This window comes from Puntigrus tetrazona, chromosome 7 (genome assembly GCF_018831695.1).
Source record: "Puntigrus tetrazona isolate hp1 chromosome 7, ASM1883169v1, whole genome shotgun sequence".
Lineage (NCBI taxonomy): Eukaryota > Metazoa > Chordata > Actinopteri > Cypriniformes > Cyprinidae > Puntigrus > Puntigrus tetrazona.
The window spans coordinates 24966249-24984418 of NC_056705.1; the positions used below are offsets into that span (position 1 = coordinate 24966249).

At 38.7% G+C, this 18170-nt stretch overlaps 1 protein-coding gene across 1 annotated transcript in view; it reads right to left on the minus strand.

Moving 5' to 3' along the window:
* cdh11 (cadherin 11, type 2, OB-cadherin (osteoblast)) overlaps window positions 1-6586 on the minus strand; it is a 47904-nt gene extending 41318 nt beyond the window's left edge. The window contains exon 1 of the mRNA XM_043244809.1: window positions 6068-6586. The gene's annotated coding sequence lies outside the window, so the exon portion shown is untranslated. The remainder of the gene's footprint in view (window positions 1-6067) is intronic.
* Window positions 6587-18170: the final 11584 nt, after the last annotated feature.

Sequence of the window (18170 nt, forward strand, 5' to 3'; positions counted from 1 at the left end):
GATTCTTCACACACCATTTTGTCAGCTTAGGGATTAAAAGGGATGAATATTTTATCAAGGCCACCGAAATGGCCAGGACCGCACAAAACAGAAGCGCTAAGTGCGGGAGGCGATGAGTTACATCTTTTTCCATCTCTGCCAAAAGAAATGACCGTGTCCTCAGAGAACAGAAAAAAAATATATAGCCTATATAAACAAAGCAAACAAAAAGATCTGCTGAAAAGAAACATCCTGTGCGGCCATCCATAACCATACACATCACACGTGTCAAATTCATTTTGTTTTGGTGGATTTTCTGCGTCTTTCATCAGATAAGGGAAAAAAATGGTAGTAGAGGGGAGATGAGTGACAGAAAAAAGGCTGATGAGGTGGTAATATAACATGGAAAAAGCTCAGGTTATGGCTGAGTGGAGGCCAGGGCTCTGAGATGAATTCTGACGAAGGTTGGTGGAGATAGAGGGAGAAAAAGAGTGGGCAGTGATGAAGAGAAATAAGAGATGACTGACTGAGATAGACGGGGGAAAGTTCAGACTCTTTTCTCGCAGCCGTCTGACATTTACAGGGCCAGTTTGGAGGAAAGAAGCTGGAGGAAGCTCTTGACCTCCACTTCATTACAAGCCCAAAAGACCCTCCACCACATTAAATATTAAGAACAGGTGAGGCAGCAGCTCTGAGGAAATACAACAGAGTAAAAGGACAGCAAGCAATGAGGGATGCATTGAACTGTGAGAACAGCAATGCACTTTTCCTCCCTCTCTCCGTCTTTCTCTCTCTACAGCAAACTTAAAATCCAATTTCATGCCTCATGTCTTAAAGTGAGCTAATTTTAAGAGATTTCCCTTTCACTATTTTGTTTCTGCATATCAACAATCTGCAGCAATATTCATTACCATTAAGTAGGAAACAATAAGCTACTTGAACGTTGCTATGAAAAGTCGCGTGATGGCGTAGCGCTTGCAAACCGCAAGAGACAACTAGCTAAGAGACAAATACCAAGCATTAGCCGCTGTCATCGTGACTGGCATTCTCTGTCTTTTTCCCTTTGTTCTAGTAATTTCTGGGCTGGTGAGGCAGCAAAATAAATATTTAAAGACAGAATAACGTAACGATTTATGCACCCTGCGCATTCAGAGACAACACTCCCATACACGTCGAGCAAAATTACAATGATCAGGTTGTGAGTCAAAGGTGTGCTCTTCGCTATTGTTTCATTACGTTCGAAGACTTAATTAGACGAAAGAACAATGAGTATTCATCTCAGGGAAATGTTTAATTGCGCCAAATCGTACATTGCCAATAGCACAGTGAAGGATAAAAGGAACAGAGTTGGAGTAAGTATTAGCGTATTATGCAAATGCATCACCATATGCCACCAGATAATGAACCCAGAGCACTTAACGCTCTGATTGCGGGCTATGGGTGATCTGTAAATTAAAAGATGTTAGTTCACTTTCAAGAGGAACAGGAGGGGGTATTTGTGATCCATTTGTGCCGGTGTGCTCTTTCTGATTGGTCTACGAGGAACGCAGCCCAAGCTCATTGTCTTCAGTGTCTTGAATATTAGTGTTACTGTGCACCGTGGCTATGCTGGGCTTAAACAGGGGAAGCCCAACAATTAGCTTTATTGCAGATGCAAAGAAGGAGTAATGGAGCGTGTCATTGCAGATCAGTTCATCCACCCACCCCTTTCTCACTCCAAAACGGAAGAGTTGCAAACCTGTGAAAAACCTTGGTAACACTAACCAGATGGCTGGTATCTAGACTCACAAATAAGGTACTTGTTTACTTACAGGAATTCATGGAACGCATAATCATGCAACCACATGTTGACGTCCTTACGAAATGAAATATCCCTGTGCTTCCTGTATCTACCCCATCACGCCTGTTTTATCTGTGTTATTATGGCTGAAATTCAAACGGAGAGGGAAAGGGGGCGGCACTACTGTCGTAGGATACATTATTGAAGAAAAGGTTACGCGTCTCATGTCTAATTGTGCTGTGTGGAAATGGGTTCAGGATAATGCTATCTGCTATTTTACGGCCAAGCGATCCTGAGAGAAGAATCGGGCCTATTACTGGCCATACACCTAAGACACATCACTTATGACCAGTGCTTTCTTTCTAAAGGTCAGCTATGTGAGAATGCAGTAAGATTTGGTATTTTGGGTTCATTTCAAGTAAAATTATTTCAAGTATTTTAATGACTGGGTCTATAGGACAAAATATCACTGGTAAAATTATCCTATAGTTCAATGTATTTAAATATTATATAAAGTTCACTTTTTTTTAACAGCAAGACTGAACACATGAGGCTGCAGAAACTGCAAACCCTAGACGTATTACTATTAGTAAAGCCATGTGAAGCAATAACACAAATCTAAATAAAAATATACAATCTGTTCACATGCTTGCTATTGCCTTCGATGATTTCATCATTTTCTTTAATAAATGCATTATATTTTGCTGCACGGGAAACATAAAAGCGAGCACGAGAACACCGGCGCATTTGAATTATTTTAAAATATGTGGTATATTATCCATGTATAGTCATCCATAAAAGAATACAGGATACAACAGTGAAAGAAGGATGGGTTACATCATGGTCTTCAAAGGCAAAGGTTAAAAAAAAGCTGTATGATGATATAGTGCTAGATCAAAGAGTGGTCTTGACATCAGAAAAAAAGTATTTCCAAACTGCTTTGACAAAATCTACTTGGCCTGTCACACTCCAGGCTATCCAGGGTAAATGAAGAATATTAACAGTGAAGCCTAGTAAAACCAGCATGCCATACTGTTGGCAGTAAATTCACAATGCATTCCTGTGTTTTCATTCATAATCCAATGCATTTTCAGAACAGCAGGCTTCAGACTGGCAACATTTTAGTACAAGATCACATATCACACCAAATCTCATAAAACAACAAACACCGACCAGCAACTGGCACGTTCATATCAATTCATCCACATATACCTCTGTATCACTAGGAAGATCTTCTCAGGTATAATTCAATAGGCATCCTTTCCGCAATCTCCACAAATCTCCGTACAGCATTAGTCGTGAGATCACAAATGATGAGTAACGTTTGTCATCGCATCGCCTTGTAAAGCGTTAAAAGAATGAAAGGAAGAAAAGAAAATCACCCCCTGCTCTAAAAGTTAGCATATAAAAGGGTGTATGATTTTCTGCTTTGCTAATTGCTCTTCATAAGGGTGAATGGATGTATTCCACGCACCCACGCAGTGATTAGTACAACCACGTTCAGCATGAAGGCTGCTTTGTATAAATGAAGCTATAATTCTCCACTGTGTCAAATACTCTATTAATAATTCTTTGAGGGGAATTTTTAAAAAAAGCACGCATCCAATTTATTCTCCTGTTGCAACATTTTATCCACCATATTTCAGGGTGTTGATTAGACTCTCTTTGTGAATCTTTGTAACGACACTTAAAGATGCTGGCCATCGTATAAGCTGGTTATCGCGTCAAACTAAGCACTTTAATCAATCACCAGGAAAGAGCCACTAGAAAGTGCAGGGTTCTCTTATAGCTCCGTGCTACCAGTCAGAAAATTGTATTTATGTGTTCCAAGGTCACTAACAGATGGCATGAGATTCCTGCACTGGAGACAGTTGGCACGAACAACTTGGCCCTGTCCAAGTGCCGGTATAATCATCATTATTCTGCGCCTGAGCAGAAACCACCACAATGAGACCATACTGCCGAGGAGGCTGCCAGCAGAATCAAAAGGACTTTCTTCATGCATTAACATGACTGAATTTACCTGTGTGGAGATTAATTTTCCTTTTTTTCAGCAAAGCCAAATGATGTGCAAAGGAGCGCTTCGTCTGATCGTAACTTTGCTTTTGCCTTTCAAAAGACTCGCTTTAATGAAATGCTCCCTCACAGAATATGGACTGATCTGAAGAGCTCTGACGGTCCGTTCTAGCCGAGGTTTTTATTTCTTTAATTGAAAATTAAAGTCAGCGCGGAGATCTCTCGGTCTTGTTTAGATGTGGCTGGTGGTAAAAAATGTGTTTTTGAGAAGCTTCACCAGTCACCATAACAAATGCCTTTATTTGTTAAAAATGACTGAGTCTCTTCCTCTATCGACCCGCAGTGATGTGGGACTGGAGCAGCGCAGCACCCAACACAATGCAAGAGCAAGATACCGGGGCTTCATTTTTTCTCCCTGCACACAACTCCAAGGTGGTAATGTGACACCAAAGGTAACAGAACCCACTGACTAGAAAGATGTTAATCCTGACAAAGTGCCACAGCATTAGCCAGAGCCTCTGCTAGATTGAATTCTGCATCCCTGGGGAGCATGAGCAACACAGACGGTGGCGCTCAATCTTTTTGAGTGGCCCTCTGAGACAAAACTGTGGTAAGCAAACTGGGCCAGGACTAAAAAGAACAACAGCACCCTCTATTGAATGCATGTTAATGTACATGGTGTTCTTCAAATATTATTATTATTATTATTTTATTGTATTTTTATTAAGAATCTAATGCTAATAACTACTACTAAAAAAACTGAGAACTAATACTAACACATTTCTATATTGCCCCATTTAAATAATATAATATCAATTATTTTAATGTTATTTTAAATATATATACATATATACACATATATACACATATATATATATATATATATATATATATATATATATATATATATATATATATATATATATATATATATATATAATATGCATACATACACAAAATCAATGCAATAAATAATATTTGTAGAATTGTTTTTAAATTTAGTTTTAAACTCAGTGCAATAAAGATATATAATATATATATATATATATATATATATATATATATATATATATATATATATATATATATATATAAAATCTGCTTTTTCCTATTGCACTGAGTTTGAAAACTAAATTCTAAAACAATTCTACAAATATTTATTGCCAAAATAGGCTTACGTAGATTGCAATGTAACTATGATCAAAATAAAAAAGAAAGAAAGGGAAAAAACGACCGTATAAAGCTAATTTGTAAATGCAAAACCCCACGTTTCACGGCCTTTCCTTACCAGTCAGATGCAAACACACAGTAATTCGCTTCACTAAATCTCTCAGTCTTGACTAGTTCTACGCGTCCTACCGAGGAAATTCAGAGCTGATATTGTTCATAAAAGATTTGTGTAATGATTCATGGTGTGATTCTCACAGTGGGGGGTATATGACTGTTTTTATGCCCGGGGTTGTGCTCTCTCACCACCCGCACGACTCCTTCGTTCCCCACCGTGATTCACTCCAGCGACAGGCGGCTCGCATTCCCTTCTACAAACCAGAAACCCGTGATGGGGGGGAACCCCGCTGCTTTTATCAAAACAATAATAAAAATCGATTAAACTTTTCGCTGAATAAATTAATAAATAAACGATCCGGGGGCATCGTTCCTGTACCATGCGGCAGATGAAATGCTTATTATGGATGTTAGGCTACAGGCTATTAAAGCGGCATGGAAAGTTGTGCCCGACACTCTCCATGATCGACAGTCCCATAATAATGCCAACGTCACAAAAATAAATATGATAATCTGACAGGCTAATGATAACGTCGCTTAACCATTACAGCAAAACCACGCGTATTTATGCGCTGCACATAGCTATTATAGTCTGTTTTATTAACTTGGCTAGGTTATTTTATTTTTAATTTTTTGCTCAGGCTACGGCTCAGAGGAACGCGGCGCGTCTCCACCACGTCGTGCTCACGATCCGAAACTAAAAGTTGAGGTGCTCGCTGAGCTGTGAGCAAGAGCTTCGTTGTCCAGCAAACTGTCCACGAAAGCAAATCGCTCCACTGAATGTGTTTTGAGGCGCGCTCGCGTTTACTACACACTGAGTGTGAACGGTTCACGATAGGCGTGCGGTCAACGACTGCTGAGGTATGGAGAAAACCTTTGGTGAGAACGGCTGACCTGTCCTCTCCATTCCTCAGAAGAGAGCTTTTTTTTTTTTTTTTTTTTTTTTTTTTAAAGCCCGGCGTTGATACGATGCGCATTTCAGTCGCAAACAGCAGCATCACTTCCTACCTTTGAACACTTTCAAAGACGACACCGGTTGTCCAGTGACGGTCCCAGCAGCGGCTAAACGCTGCCACTTCTTCTCTCTGACCAACAATCAACATCCAACAAGAGCAGTCTGTGTATTAGCACTCCAGGCGCTGGGTCCTCCTCGACAAAGTCCTCTCCCAGAATTTGAAGCGAAACGTAAAACCCCGCTTGATTTGTTTTATTATTTTTTTTTCTTCCCTCTTCCAGTAAAGGCAACTGTTAAACGAAGACTGGCGAAATAAAGCTGAGGTACGTCCACGATCAGTCAGGTGCAGCTGCTCTGCGCGCACGTTCGCTCCGCTCCTCCAGCAGTAGGAATGGTGGTGGTGATGGTGACCGGTGCGATGTAACGCAAGCAGGATGCGTGTGTCTTACCGCCGGTGACTGTGTCGAGTCGACCCTCCTTCTCTCCCTGCGTTTCCAGATGGAAGCAGTTTCTCATCTGTCCTGTCGTGCGGTCCCATCTGAAGCGCGCGGCCAACGCAACTGTTAAACCGGCCTCTAAAATCCTCCTCCAATCAAAACAGGCGGATGAAAGCTGAGCCCCCACTGGGGAACGGAAAACCCGCTCGCCTCAATAAAATAAAAAAGCATAAAAATGGTAAAAGTGTCACAATTCTCTTTGATACATCAAGCTAATAAAACGAATAAAGACCATTTGCGAATCCGCAGTGATCTCGCACTTTTACTCTGTGCTGTTTATTTAGTTGACTTTATAGCTATAGGGAAGACTGTAACATTTGTTTATTTGTTTCGTTTTGTTCATGAATATTTGGTATATTCCATATATGTCAGCTACTCCAAAATATTTATAGCACAATAGGGGAAAGGTATGGACGGATTTGTTGGGTTAATCAATTTCAGTTTTTAGTTACAATTTTTAATTCAGGATGAAAATAAAATCAATAAAATAAAATGTTTTGGGGGTTTTTGTAGTTAGTTGTATGCCTTTTAACAAATTATTTGGATGCTATAAATTTATGAATAAAAAATAGTTTTGACCTGATTAATCAATGCAATGTTATAGCTGTTCTATAAGGCAACATAATTTTAACAGCTCTGACAGAAACACCTGTTAACCATATATTTGCTCAGTGTCCTATTAATCAATAATAATAACAGTTAAAAAAAAAAAAAAAAAAAAAAAAAAAAAAATATATATATATATATATATATATATATATATATATATATATATATATATATATATATATATATATATATGAATTTTACATAAGCTAAAAGGTTCTCATAAAGGTAAAACATGCAGTATTTTAAATGTACAGGTGAGTTACAACTGTGTTACAACAATCCCCAGTTTCAAGGATCTTTTCAGTGTAAAATATTTGTTAAAGTTAAATACAGTGTTGCACAGCGGAGAACAGCACACCGCTCACAAAAACTCATTTTGCAAATAGGTCATTATGTTGTAAGACCATTACTCTGGTCATCATGTCAGAGCTTAATTGTAGGTTAGGTCTATAATTATGGTATCCATTACTGCCCTGCTAATTGGAATGTCTACTCTTAGCATTGTGCATTGTTGATTGAAATTGGTATTCTACTGAAACTGCAGTTTGACCCACTTCTTCTCCATTTGTGGCTTAAGGTTGAGGCAGAGAAGTGAATGTGGATCATGCTGAAAAATAAAACCGATGTAATATTGCTGTTCAGGATCCCATTTGGGGTCTATCAAGAGAAATGCAAAACACTCAGTTTAGATGGAGAGTTTAATGAGATGAAAATAATTTTCTTCTCTCTTCTGTGTTGTTTTTGCAACACGGTCATAATAAAGGAAGACAATACTGATTGTTCGGTAAAAAAAAAATGATTTCCTTAGGCGTATTTATGACTTCAGGTTGAACAGTCTCAGATTGAGGAAGTGTTGTGGTGTTCATTAAGAGCAGCTCCTGGTCATATTCAGCATGTGCTCTATCCCTGTCGTTACGGCAAGAAATCTCAAACATGATCCTCTCTCCATCAGCCATTTGGCTGGGGATATAGTGAACAATCAATTCAGTCAGATTATTAGCCCGTCTAATAATTGAATTGAGCTGTCGCTCGGGTAATGGATTCACTGCTCACACAGTCGCTTCAGCCAAGGCTGGTTTAAAGAAGTGTGAGAGAGAGAGAGAGAGAAGTAGTGGTGGAGGGCGGGGTTGTGAATGGAATGGGAAAAAAAAGCAAAAAGAAGCAGAGCGACAACGTTGGCAGTGATACCTCAGGATGGCAGAGCAATCAGATCCATGTCAGTTTTTAATCAAGTTCCTTGGAGGCACAAATTAGCCGTCACATAAGGAAAATGTCTTGCTTTGCCTTTCCGTATCACAATTGTATGTATCAACGCAGAATTTTACAGAGCCTGTCGAGGTTTCCCTGGAGGATACCATGGCACGATTTCTGCAGTTTGTCTTATTAACTTTCCACAAGAGATTATACGACAGTGGCAGCATTGTTTTGAAGTAACACATTAAAAGACCTGCTAGACTAAAGCCACCATTTAATATGCCTAAAAAGCCAAAGATGAATACGTCGTTTGCCGTTTTATCGTTTATTCGCACAAACAAACGGCTGCCAATATCAATTGCACGGCCTTGCTGGGGCACAGTTGGGTAAATAAAATAAGACACCCATGCCAGTGTGCATCCCATGCAGCAGCTGAATCAAACACGGCTTGGATTCCGACACACTTCAGAACTATTATTACTCCGTCTCTGTTGTTTTGATCATGTATTCGCTGCAGAAACCGAGGAAGCAACCAGACACATGCGCTCTTTGATATAATATCCATTTTGTCTAACCCTATTTTAATCCATTACGAGACACTGATATCTGTTGGTGGATCAGAGACCTGGCGGGGGTCTCGGCACAGAGCACGGAGAGGAGCTGATTACTCACTCTATTGCGGTGGGAGTTCAAATGAAAGAAAAACAGAACAACCTCAGTCACAGCAATGGAGTGGTACATCTGACACCTTATCAGTTGGAGGTGCTCATCAGAGAGAGCTTGCTTTATTTTCTTTAAGAGATTTTTCACAGATATGGTTGCAAGTGGGGTGCCGCCTTTCTACTCGAGGTGATTCTGGAAACATGGGGTCCTTGCCCTTTATCAGGTCGTGTCACATCAGACGAGGCACGGGAAGACTGTGCACGAACAAGCAAACAAACAGACGTGTTTTCCTCGCTCTTCCCCTTAATCTTGCTTTGCAAAGTTGAAAGTTTTTCGCTCCTTTATACTCGCTCTTTTTTCACTTGCGGTCCACGACTCGAGCGTGCGATTTTGATCCAGAAAATTTAGAAAAGACCCCGTAAGAAGAGTTACACAAAAATATGCCAGGAGCTTCATCTTCGTAATGAACCTTGTCATTCTAAATGGAAAATATACAAGCAGGAGGAAGCCCTATGAATAATTTAATGAGGAAATCATGAGGAAGGCCTTTCACATTACTGCAAATGATTACTTTTTTCTGCTGATACGAGTCTTTATGATGAAACTGGCTAATTGCTGGTGCAGCTGGATGACAGTTTCACTCTCAGGCGTATATGCTAATGAGGGAAGATTTCAGTGGTGTCATTTAAGCGACAAAGAATTCTTTGAAAGAACACAAAGAACTTCTATAGAAACCTTTGTCTCCTGAATGACAGCGTGCACCGACACTTGCTTCCTAAATAGACAATTAAAGCTTGAGAGTCTCTTTTATACAGGCTGTACACTAAAATCATTAAAAGTGTATTATGTAACATACTTCAGAAAGAAACAATTTACAACATATGTTAGTCATAGTCTTACTTTGAGGAGGGAAATAGATTAAAGGGATAATGCAGTCAATTTCTTTTCTACCATTTACTTACCCTTATATCATTCCATTATTTTAAACCTCTAAAGGCCGTACACTGAAAGTCAACAGGGTCCAATCCAATGTTTTTGTTGGACCCACTGACTTTAATTGTATCTTCAAAAAAAGTTGAAACAGCCTTTGAAATAGCTTCATTTGTGTTCCACTCATACAACGACATGAGGGTAAGTAAATGATGACATTATTTCATTCATGAGTGAATTCCTTTAATCTATTTTCACTTTGCCAATCAAGCTAAGTATTAGTCTCTATTTGCCGCTTAGAGTCCTTACATTTAAATAGGTAAAAGTGAGGTCTGCTTTAGACAGTTGGCAATGAGTGCAGGACATTGGCAGGTATAGCGGATATAATTGAATGGGGCTGTGCAGCAGCAGCTAATGGAAAGGAAACAGACTGCTAGACTCAAATGGGAATCTTTGCCACCATACGGAGGGCTCCTGCTGCTATGGTGATATCCAGTAAATAGGATTGAGCCCAATGGGGTTCATCCACTGGATGCCATGGAGTCTCCCCAGCCCCACGGCCATGTGTCACCCACTAATCTGATCACAAGAAGCATGATACCCTGAGACCACTTCTGAAGGCATACAAGGAGAATGATAACATGCTCCAACAAATGGACTGACTAGCCAATACAAATATGGTGTTGGCACAGCATCATTAGCACTCATTTTAATATTTTTAATATTACCTTTCTTTCTTTCGTTTTTACATTTTTCAGATCTGTTTTACGAATAAACATTGCAGCAGTCCAACCTCTCTATCTATTTGCAATTCTAGTTTTTATCAACAAGATTGCCTTGCGTTGACTGACTATTTCGACGTATTATCACAGACCAGCACACATGCTCTAAATTATAGCCCACAGATATTTTTCTTTTATTGTTTTCAGTAATTTGGTTGTTATAGTACTTCAGTCTTGTGAGCATAACCCTGAAATGACATAAGGAATGAACTAGTTCCTGTAAGCTCTAGGTGATGTTGATTATACTTTGATAAAAACTAGGTCTTGGCCCCAGGCAAGCATTTAGTAAAAATTAGTTTATCCGACATTGTCCATCATAAATTGAGGGCTCTCTTTTCGGTTCCACCAACTGTAGCATAACGCTTTTTAACGTAACATTTTTTAAATCTCGTAAAAAGTACATTGCTGGAGAAGGCGTTAATTTTGACCCTAGCTTGTCCAGATATCATGTTCTGTTCTGTCTTTAGTTTGTTCCTAAGTTCAACTAAACTGATCTACTGTTCTCACTATCTAATGTTTCGGTTCTTAACTTTCCTCTGTGTCAAAAGAATAGAAAGTGCAATGTAAAGGGATTTCTTCCCTTTTTTTACAGATGGATAGACCACACACAGAATTGTTTGAGTAGCATTGATCTATTGCACACCCACCAACTCTCTTCCTTTCTCACTTTCACCATCTCCCCTCATGTACATTCACAGATATGATTTTGTTTCTTTAATTTATTTCTACTTTTACTGTGCTTGGGTCTTAAAGTAATAATCAGCTACACTGGGACTCAAAGGCTTTTCAGATAACAGTAAAATACACAGCCATAGGCTTTTTTTCATGATATCGATGCACTAGCAATCAACATACCTATTAACATATTAATTTTGCTGTTTTAAACAGTTTTGCTTTATCGTGTCTCTCCAGTCTATTGAACAACATCCTGCTTTGTTTAGTCTGAGCTGGGTGAATTAACAGCTGTCACTGTCTTAAACAAGGTGGATGAGATTTGCACTTCCTTTCAAACTCCATCCCGGAGTCACCTCAGACAGTGTCTAGGCCACACCTGTCACTCATATGCCTGGTTTTTTCCACTAAAGTTCCCCCTCGCCCAGTAAGGAACACTCAATCGAGCCACGCTGTCACAACCTATTGCCCTTCAGTCCAACTCATCCATCAATCTGATCAGAGACACGACCCACCACCAAGCCACAGACGCAAGATCTCCTCCGCCATTACAATGTGATTCCCTGTAACACTGCATGTGCCAGCTATTGCTAGACGCCCTTAAAGCTGAGCTTAATGACTGCAAGCAGGTAAATATCTTTTACACGAGACTAAAATAACAGTTATACAATCAAAATTCAGCCAGCATATTAAGGACTATTAACATTTAATTCAGATTTCAACACAAACAGGTTCTGAATGAGTCGGTTGTTTGTTCTTCCATCCCATAACAACCAGAGGGATGCAACAGGCCAAGGTTTCAGCATTCAGAAATCCCTGTTTCAGACTGAAGGGGATCGAGCCATCCAGGGCCAGCTGGCGTACTCTGACGCTCATTTGCAATGCCAAGAAGTGGCATGGGGCATTTCCTTAGTGACAAGGCTGGACCACCGTGGCTAATCACTAGACAGCTTGGATAAAAATTGGAGCGTTATTCGCAGGGAAGGAAGAACCCGACACCCCAGATTGGAGAGCTGCATGTCATCCTCACTAGTTCTTCCTTTCAATTTTATTTAAAACATAAATTTGTACAGAAAATATGTGGACAGATGAGGTTTATGTGTAACATATGTGATATGAACATACAATTTCCCTTCTTTCATTTAAAGGGGACGCTCACCAAAAAATTTGTTCACTTTTTATTTTCATGTTGTTTTAAACCCATATGGCTTCCATTTTCCCAAAGAATACACGAGCAGACATTTTGAGGAATGCATATGTACAGATATGCAACATTCTGCATGATATACTGTATATTGCCCTATATAAAGGGATCTTTGACCTTACATGTAACCTGCAAGTCAACATATAATTTTCACATATGCACATTTTCTGGGTAAATAAAGATATGCCTTCTTAAACTTTTATGTTTCTGTCATGAAGCTCTAAAGCTTAGATGCAGGCTGATGGGTCAATAATGCAAACTGAAGATATTCACAGTGTTCAACTAATTGGCACAAGCCGATTGATGCATGTTGCTTACCCAACCAATCATGATATTGCGTCACATTTAAATGGCTGGTTAACATTCACTAGAGCATTTTGCAGCGGCTTTCAGAGTTTCCCTGAAACCCTTCACCTTCCCCAGCTCCACCTTTACATATCTGGTACAGGTTATTTTATATGCTATTTGTGCAGCAGCAGTTTGTCTCACAGCACTATATTATGCATTTTTGGCAGTAGCAAGTTCAGCAGCAACAATAATCTACAACTATAGCAATAACCAACATAGGCAGCAATTCAGCAGCAGCATAGCACATCTAAGACCAAATACATCAACGTTGTCATATTACCATATAAAAATCTTTTAAATGTTGTCATATTCAAATTTTGGAGAAAGAGTGCTAGACGAGCAAATAACATAAATAAGTATTTTAATCTTACACGCATGAAATAAACAATATAGTTACAAGGAGACAGGCAGGCAGACAAGACTAGAACCACACATATTAACGACGACGATCAGACAAACTGGACTTAAATACACAAAGTAAATACTAAATTAATGAGACACAGCTGAACACAATAAGACAATTAACTGAAATTAGAGCACACAGAGCACATGGGACAAGAAAAACTATGTGACATATATACATATGTTTCTAAATATATATAGTAATCTATCTATCTATCTATCTATCTATCTATCTATCTATTTTATAATTTAAATAATTTAAATAACCAAATAACATCATATATACAAAATAATAAAAAAATCAGTATGTTGAGATATTTTTTTTTAAGTCTATATTTACTTTAGAATTTATATTTTAGGATGGATATACATATAAGTATATGAGATTTATGCCTAAAAAAATGACTAACATATGTATCTTTATCTTTGAATCTTAATTAAATGTAATACTACATATGACATTTGCATATGAGCAAACAATGGAAAAAGAAAAAAAACTAATGTTAATAATAGCTTTGGATGAAAAAAGGGTGAACGAAGACATAATTCCCATTTTGAAGTATCCCTTTATGTGTAAGTTCAATGTACCAACTTTTTAGCATGTCCTCTCTTAACCTCTCTGGTCCCACACACAGTGACACACAACATTTGCATGGCTTTTATGCTCTGACTCGTCAAAACAGAGCACACAAAGAGGAGGGACAATGGGAAAGCCTTTGGCTGATCCCGGTCACTTTAGTTCAGATTCATTCAGGTGGCTCTCTTCTTTCATCTCTGTATTTCTCATTATAGGAGCACGGGGCTGCTGTGCAAACTATACTGGTGTTAATCTGGCTGTTCATAATGCCTCACGTCCTACTGTTATTTCAACAGGCAGATGATGGAGAGGTGAAAACTCATTTGAATCTCTGTTATCTGATTGCTGGCTGCTGTGCCCCGTCTTATGGAAAAAAAGAATGTAGTATTTCAGGGTATGTATTTGTCTCTTTGTCTCTGCACTTAAGCACATGCTACATGCAAATTGCTGTGCTAAGAAGGTGATTTGTACTCTTTTATGACTTTCATTCTTTTCTCGTCTAACCAATTTAAGCTCAATCTAAACTAGAAAGCTCAGATATCAAAATTTAAATGTAAATGCCATCCCTAAATGAAATAGGCACACAGATTTTTTAAGCTTTCCAGCTTTGTTCTTTTTCTCTCAGTTGTGTTTTATGCCCCCTCAGCATATTGCGACATTTGTCAACACCTGCGTCATGTTCTCAGTTTCCACAGAAGAGTAAAACTACCCGAAAAACATACAGTGAGTGTCTGAGAGGAAAGCTTATAAGGGTGAACCTGAACCAGATGGTGAAATAAATGCCTCACAGCAGCACAGCAAGATGGATCAAATCATATTTGAAATTCACCACAGTGATTTGGATTCGTAACAGTGGATCAAAGTAAAAGACTATGTAATTGTGCGCAAGTACATGCATGTGTGCGGACATGACCACATGCGCATGTGTAAGTCTGTGAAATGTAATGCCTTGCAGGAATCTTTACGTCTTTGTGATAAACACACAACTGTTTGTTTATGACAAAAGGCTAACATCTCAAAACAGATTGTTCTGGGCAATTACCATGTAATATCCAATCAGATATAATTATTGCTTGATGTTTACCACACAAGTCTGTGGATGTAATGTTTTAAGCAAAGCCACTGGCAACATTGTTAATTAAAGAACATGTGCCATCCGTCTGAGTCAGATATGGAAGATGGAAACTGATCCATTTAAGTAACCAAGTTACCAGTTTATTTTAATGCTGTCAGTGGCAACACTCAATGCTCAGAGGTTAAAGGTCTGGGGCAAGACCGGCCACAGATGTCCATGCTTGGACTAAAAGGTGGAATTAGTCTGCTGAATATGCTTATAAGAAATCTTGACCTGGTCAACTCCCCCAGCGAAAGGGTCCAAGGGCGCACTGTAGCAAATAACAGACTAAATGTAAAAATATGGACTTTTCAATGCCAATAAAAAGGCAAATATCACTGGCATTGATCTTGACTGAAATAGCCACATGTGTGACATAAATGCTTTGGCCAACCCAACTGAATTTTTACCTGCATTCTTTAAGGAAACCAAAACAAAATAATTGGATCATTTAATTACTTTCAGGGACACTCAAATGAGTTCAATCTATCAAGGTCTCAAGACCTTGTTTGTGGCCTCTGTGTTTCATTCGGTCTGGATAAAACACCAGGTGATTTGGAATACACATGGCTAAGATAAATGAACAATTGATCTTTACCTTCATGAGCAAAAACAACCATTTTGGGTCATCATTGAATATTTGCAACTTGCAAACCAATCATTTCATTGAAGCTTGATGGAAAATGTCAGGTGATATTTAAAAAAGTATAGAACTCACTAAGTTAAAAAAAAAAAGTTTTTAACACATTGTACGCATTTTTTATAAAAAAATAAAGGTTAGTTGATGATGAATTTCTCTCATAACACCTCATGGCCATTAAAGCATACATACACTTTGCAAATCAAATAAACTGTGTACATACCTTCAGCATGAAAAGTAGGTAGCTTACACTAGAATAAAATGAAAGCATTTGTCTACATTTACAAATTAAGGAAAATGATTACATCAGTCTGTATTTACTAATATGCAAACACTGCAGCCCAAAACACATATGCGTCAGGCCATCTATCTGAAACACAAACACCTCCTGGCAGCATTTCCAAATGTTATTAATAACAAATTAAATAATAATAATAATAAAGTATACCCAAATATATCCAATTTCATACATTATGTTATCTGCACTCATACCAAATATGGAGAAGTTGTGACATTTGTAGCATTAGTGTGTGCTGCTCTTCCGATGATATGCGCATTATGGCATATCAAAATTCATTTTATGCAGAGAATGTGTTACATTTCACATTGTTTGTTTATTCATACTGCTGAATTAGAATATCAATAATAAATTACAACATTTCATTTTGTTTAAAATGTACACAGTATAAAACGTGGAGCTACTTGATTAGAAGTCCCGTTCATTTTCATCACTGTGATCGTCTTGGAGGCGGGACTCCGGAATAAAGGATGCAGGAGATCGGAGTAAGAGCAAAAACATGGATTTAACACTCAGGCACTCTGTGTTCACAAACCAGGAATGTTGTAACTTTACTGGAAGTTGTGTTCATTTTTGTTATTTTTTAATTCTTAATGTAGCTGCCCTGTAAATGTGCTTGAAGTATTTGGTACAGCATGTTTTGGAATAAATGTACTTACGTATGTTTGTATACATAGTTCACATTCACTTTCTATTATAGTTTACTGACCATTAGAGTTATTAAAGATTCAATTTTAGCATATGTGAACAATTCAGACTGAAGAGTGTGAACATCAGATGAGTACATATATATATATATGAATGCTTTCCACATGTGCTGATATTATTCTAGAAAAGTACATCAGAAACATCTGACTGTTTGTAGTCCAAATGGGCTGATGTAACTTCCTGTCAACACACAAGGCTATGAATGAATCATGGCCTTGTTCTGTTGAAAGTCTGCAGACAGCGTCTATACACAATGATGATTCCAGCCATCTGGGTCGGAGAAAGAGCATGTCTGATTGGATTGAAGAGGAAAACTGGACATTGCCTAGAGGTCTTCCCGAAAGAAGCTCATCTGATTGTGAGCACCACATTCTTGGAGACGCTTCAGTGAGGACACTCATGTACACTTGTTCACGAAGCCCCATTATCTATATTCTTGCATCTGCCTGGTCTTAATCAAAGTCTAATTATCTTTAATTTTTCTCTTTTTCATGAATGCCTTGTTAAATGGACAGATTTTCTATAATAATCTCAACTGTCTTCTCAACAGTGTTTTATCCGTGCCTTGAGATTGACATCATATGGCTCTTGTTAGCTAAGCCCGGACAGAAGGCTACTGACTATTTGAGGAAATTGAATTGGAGGATGGGTCACTGCGGATACCATAGAGAAAATTAAATTGAGTCGAGAGAGGTACTTAAAAGGAATATTTTTATCGTGACAAAAGCATTGTGTCATTATTTCGTATAGCATCATATCCTCCTGTTGGTTTTGCTACCTCTGTCGTGGTCAATAGATCTTTTTTTTCTGATTTTAATATGGACAGATTAAACTTTGTCCTGGAGAAAATGATATTGTCAATGTGGATTCTCCATCAAATGTCCCATTTAGCTCTCTATTAGGTTTAATCTGTGTCTGGGAAAGCAGCCCTTCTAGTATCAATGCGAAGTAAACACACCTTGTCTGTTTTCCTGTTCTGTGTCCAGGCCTCGTGTAGCAAGTTTAATATCCTGTTCATATTTATCAATGTCATAATGCAATTATTCACAACGAAATGCAGTCAAAGCCGGCTGTCTCACAATGAAGATGAAATTCCCGTAAACATGGGCTGGGGCTGCTGTTGCGGAGAGGAAGTGGGGGTTAAGAAGTGGCCGTGTCTCATCTGTACTCAAGAACAGACAGGAGAGCCCTGTTTTAGACAGCAGGACACTAGTCTTACAGATTGGTATCAAGCGGCGAGCTAACGTGTCACATCCAAAGGACGTTTACAAGACAGCCCATATAAATTTTACATAAAGTGTGCCCTTCTCCTTAGCAGCAGAGACAACGGTGTTGATGAAATGCTTTCAGCCCTCCTCCACAACTCCCTTCACCACCCTTGCTAATTCTTATTTAGAAGAAAAGAGAAGCCAAACGCTGCTTGTGGCTGGCAGCGCTTTGAATCGGCTGGACGGCTGGTAACAAATTAGGGGATGTCAGTGTGGGAAATGGGCTGGCCAGGATGATTAGTGTTGTTTT